Here is a 5060-nt window from a genome sequence, read left to right on the forward strand (position 1 = left end):
TTATTCTTTATTCAGGTTGTATGAATGTAGTTTGTCAAAGATCAGCTGTGATTATCTGGCCTCAGCTCTGAGGTCCAACAGCCTCCATCTTACTTATCTGGACCTCAGATTCAACGGCCTGAAGGATTCAGATGTCCGGGAGCTGAAGGATCTTGTAGAGACTTTAAAGTAAGTAAATGTTTGTAGTGATTCCAGCTGCTGTCAGCATATTGAACTAAACCCAGTTAGCATCAAAGCAAAGCTCCAGTGTTCCCAGTAAAGCTGCAGCTTCTCACTGGGAGGAGAATGGTTCAGGCTTCCTGATTGGACACAGCGACAGCAATCAGCCAATCAGAGGAGCAGCAGCTTGCTGTGTTCCTGCGTTTGTGTTGGTGTGAAGATGAGTGTTGTTACTGTGTCCATGTCTCCAGGAAGTCCAGCTGGACTCCAGCATCCAGCCGTCATCATGTCTAGAGACAGTGGTCCTCATTCATCAAACTGTGGCAGCAGCAGATCTGATCTCAGATCTGTTTGTTCTCTCAGTTTAACAGGAAACAACTGATCAGGTTCATCTTGGTCACAGCTCTGAGATCAGTCTGACTGCAGCCTAGAAACCATCTACTGGATGTGCTGCGTCACTGACTGCTGCTGGAGAGGCTGGAAACACTGATCTGCTCTCTCTAACCTTCTTCTCTCTGCAGGTGGATGTTCTATTCTCTGTAAAGTAGAGAACGGTCTCTGTGTCCTGCTGATCCTCAGAGGTTGAAGCTGCAGCAGTTTGAGTCTAAAGAGACTCTGATTGGATCATGATGATGACCTCTGACCTCCAAGATTTTCCTCCTGTTTATTTTCTCATGTCTGTCATTTAGTGTCTGATATTGTTTGTCTCTTTGGATCAATAAAGATCCGATTCAAACTGGACTCCATTTAGAGGCTTCATGGAGTTTTGACCTGAACTGGATTCAACCGGAAAGTTGATCTTTTTTCTCTGATTCATTTTCATCCTGGAACCAGAAATGGTCTGAGAATGGAAACATGGGAATCATTTTCAGTTCAGCTCTGAATCATGAGAGACACTTCAACCCTCTTTTCTCTGCTGCTTCTTCTTCTGTTGACAGGAAAATGTTCCTCAAAGCTCCACAGATAAAAAGATGCTTTACTGGAAACTGCAGAGAAACTTCAGCTTCCATCACAGAAACCAGTTTAACCAGTTTAGAACTGGATGTCCCACAGRAACTCTGATCTTAGAGCAGTTTTCAGGAACATCCAGTATTTATCTGGAATTTTTTTTAATATACCGTATATATTGCTATCTTTTTATAGTCATTATAAAAATCTTTAAATAATGAAGTTTTGCATCATATTCATTGATCCTCAGCTTTAATATTCCTCAGTCTGTTTTGGTCTTTACCAGTGGTGGAAAAAGTACTCAAAAAATGTACTTAAGTAAAAGTACAAATACACAGACTAAAATGTACTCAAGTGAAAGTAAAACTACCACAGTACTTAAGTAAAAGTAAAAAAGTACTGACTTTTAAAAATACTTAAGTATTAAAAGTATTTGTTGAACCTAATCGCTAATATCATTAAGTGAACCAATCGTATTTAATTTTAATACATTAGAAATGTGCCGTTTTAATGAACAATGCCACAGATAAAACATGTTTTTATTGTGTTTACTATGTAACATAGTTTAGACTTAGATATGTGATTCTATGCATCATAATTTCAGGGATGGAAACATGTCTCCTGTCCTAACATAGCATGAACGTCACTTTTTTTGCCACTAGTGGCTTTTATTTTGAAAGAAATCCAACAGAAAGGGGATGGAAAGAAGGTGGGTGGGAGAGGACATGCAACCGAGGAGCCACATAGCAGAGTTGTAGTCAAGACCACCAACCCAAGACCAAGTCAAGACCAGCACCCCGCTACGTGACACAAAAAAACCCAAACTTTTATCTATCAAAATTACTTCTCAAATTGATCTGAAAGATCGACATTCCCATAAAAAACTAGGTATTAAATACTTAGAGCTGAAATAAATGTAATCAGTAAAGATCCGTCCAGAAGAATCGGATCGTTCCTGAATGTCATATCACTATATTGCACTTTGGTACCAGCGTTGTCCCATATTTGCGACACCTCAATCAACACCTCCACACAATAATTCTGCGCATGAGTGACAACTTTTTTTCATCGCAGATGCAACATATGTGTCTCTGTACAGCTAGCTAACACGGATCTTACCTTTCTTTAAGCTTTCCTTCCAAGTGACGCTAAAAGWTGGACGAAGTCCCACCGTCTGTGAAAGCGAAGCGCTGCTGATTTTACATGTCGCCATATCTTATGATGATTTATGCAGCGCTATTATATTACTGACTATTAGACAGACATTTTCTCCCGCTCAGAGGAAACCACTGCGCATGTCTTGGAGCTTCGCGTGCGAGAAAAGGGGGAGACGATGGGTGACAACAGACACGTAAGTCACGTTATTGCTCAGATTTTACGGCGCCACCTTAAGTCCCTCAACTTCACATTTTAACGGAAAAAAAGAGCGATGCGACTTGGATGTAACGAGTAACGCGACAGTTTTGTAGAAATGTAGTCAGTGGCGCAACTGCACATTATTCAGGTGGATGCGAAAACAAAAATCTTTTCACACTGATCTGTGAAAGCCATGAAGCAGCAGGACTTCAGGAGTCCCTGTTTTCACTTATTTAGACAACTGGTGTTTGATCTTGTGAACTAATTGCAGGGAGTTTCTAACTTTAAAAAGGGTCAGAGACAGGTCCTGGTTGGATGAGAAAAGATACGCCTTATTTGAATAAATTAAATACAAGAAGATAAAACTTTCCACACAGAGTAACAAATCAGATCTTGCCCTTGCAATTTCTCCAAAAACGTTTTTGCTGTCCCTTTCTCTTGTCTCAGGTAATGAATGTGTGTCTCTATTATTTTGTAATTTTCTGTTGTATCTTCTCACTTTGTTCCGATTTGGATTAAATTCTGAAATTCTGTGAGGTCATCACGCATTGTTGTGTTTTGTCCCAAACGCACCACCATTCAAGAGAATCCGGCATCCAAACAGGAAGAAAGAGAGCCAGATTCTTTTCTAAATTTAATCCCACAAAGAATTCTTTCTTAACCGTACTTAAGTACTTCCCACCACTGGTCTTTACTTTAACTCCATGTTTTGAGTTTTCTAGAAAACTTTAGGACTTGATGTGTCACATCAGGCTCTTTGCTGAGATTTACTGATTTATTCAGACCTCAGAGAATCACTGGGATAATGTGCTGATTGGTTCATGTTTGATTTTCATATTTATTCTAATGTAATGTGGGTTGTTGTCTGTTTAATGAGCAATAAAGTTTTTAATAACATTCTGTTCTGAAAATTGCTTACAAAACTACAGGTGCTGGTCAAAAAATTAGAACATCACAAAAAGTTCATTGAAGTCAGTAATTCCATTCAAAGAGTGAAATTTGTATATTATATTCATTCAATACATTCAGACTGATAGATTCTCCAGCAGGAGCTTCTGGTTCTGGTTCTGTTCTGGTTCCACCCAGCAGAACCAGTCACAGATTGACCTCTGACCTCTGGAAGCAAAAAAAGATGCCCAGATGATTGAGTTTCTGGAAGGTTCTGGTTCTGACAGACAGTAAAACTCCCAGCATGCATCAGGATTCTTGGTCTTCTTCAGAGTCGGAGGCAGATAAAGTTCTGGTCCAGATGGATCATGAAGTCTGTTTCTGAGCAGAGATACATTTCCTCAGTTACTTTTACTCCAGTAATCTTTTGTAAAAATATGTCTATAGGAGTATTTTTACTACGCTGTACTTTGCCTGAGTACTTTTATTTTATTTCTGGCTCCTCGACTCGCTGAGAGGAACTTCACTGAATGAAGAACAAACTTGTTTTAGACTAAAATTCACCAGACACACGTCTACAGTTTCTGTTACAATTTATACGTTTTATTTAGAGAGAAACTGATTTATAAATATATTTACCTTATTTTATTAATCTGGCAATATGTGATTTATATTAATTATTTTCATTTGCTTTTTAAAATACCAACATTTCCTCCAAACTTTTATATTTAAAGTAAAAAATTTTGGAAACAATATTTGTTGCCAGATTGGATAGATTTGTTAATAAACACCAACTACTCACTGAGAGTTGGTTTTAATTTAGGTCACAAAGATCCACAGCAATGGAAGTTTTTCTATTAGCAGAAGAAGCTACCTGTTCACTAGATAAAAAGAGACCTGTTGTTAAGGTATTTATTGACTTAACAAAAGCAATTATACAATTGATCATGAAATACTCATCAAGAAACTCGAGTGCTATGGTGTAATAGGAGGAGTTTTGCAAAGGATGAAAAGTTTTCTCAGCAACAGGCAACAATTTGTGCAAATAGGTGATTTCCATTCCTCATGCTTTGGCAATGTTTGTGGTGTTCCCCAGGGCTCAGTACTGGAACCAAAGATGTTTATTTTACACATAAATGATATTTGTAAGGTTTCCAAAATACTTAATTGTGTTTTATTTACAGACGATACAAACATATTTTTTACAGCTGAAAATTTACGGCAACTTTTGATAGAAGTTAATTTAGAGTGATGTAAATTGAAAAGGTGGTTTGAGATTAAATATCACTAAATGTAGATAAAACGAAGTTGATATGATTTGGGAATTGTAAATAGCATAGCAATTTACAAATAATAATTGATAATGTGAATATGGAGAGAGTGACTGAAATTCGCTTTTTGGGAGTTTTGATTCATAAGATTTTTTATAAACCTCAGATTAAATATGTGCAATCTAAAATAGCTAGAAGTATTGGAGTTCTCTCTAATGCTAACTTCACATCAACCATTATGCACATTACAGTAAAGAGCCATTCAAATAGTTCATAAGGTTGATTTTTAATGTCATACCAACAATTTAAAGACTTTTTAACTCCTAGATTTGGTAGTTTCAAACTGCACAGTTTATGAACAAAGCTAGAAACAAACTATTACCAGAAAATATTCAAAAATTGTTTACGGATAGAGTGGGTGGATATGACTATAGAGAA

The 5060-nt window shown here is 37.3% G+C and overlaps 1 protein-coding gene and 1 long non-coding RNA gene across 3 annotated transcripts in view; both read left to right on the forward strand.

The window, feature by feature from the left end:
- Positions 1-5060, forward strand: part of LOC103476542 (protein NLRC3-like) — a 76193-nt gene that overhangs the window by 19744 nt on the left and 51389 nt on the right. The window lies entirely within an intron of this gene.
- On the forward strand, positions 7-900 carry LOC103476534 (uncharacterized). Its single transcript, XR_535488.1, has 2 exons — positions 7-168; positions 681-900. It is a non-coding gene; the product is annotated as an uncharacterized LOC103476534 (long non-coding RNA).

Source organism: Poecilia reticulata, linkage group LG2 (genome assembly GCF_000633615.1).
Source record: "Poecilia reticulata strain Guanapo linkage group LG2, Guppy_female_1.0+MT, whole genome shotgun sequence".
NCBI lineage: Eukaryota > Metazoa > Chordata > Actinopteri > Cyprinodontiformes > Poeciliidae > Poecilia > Poecilia reticulata.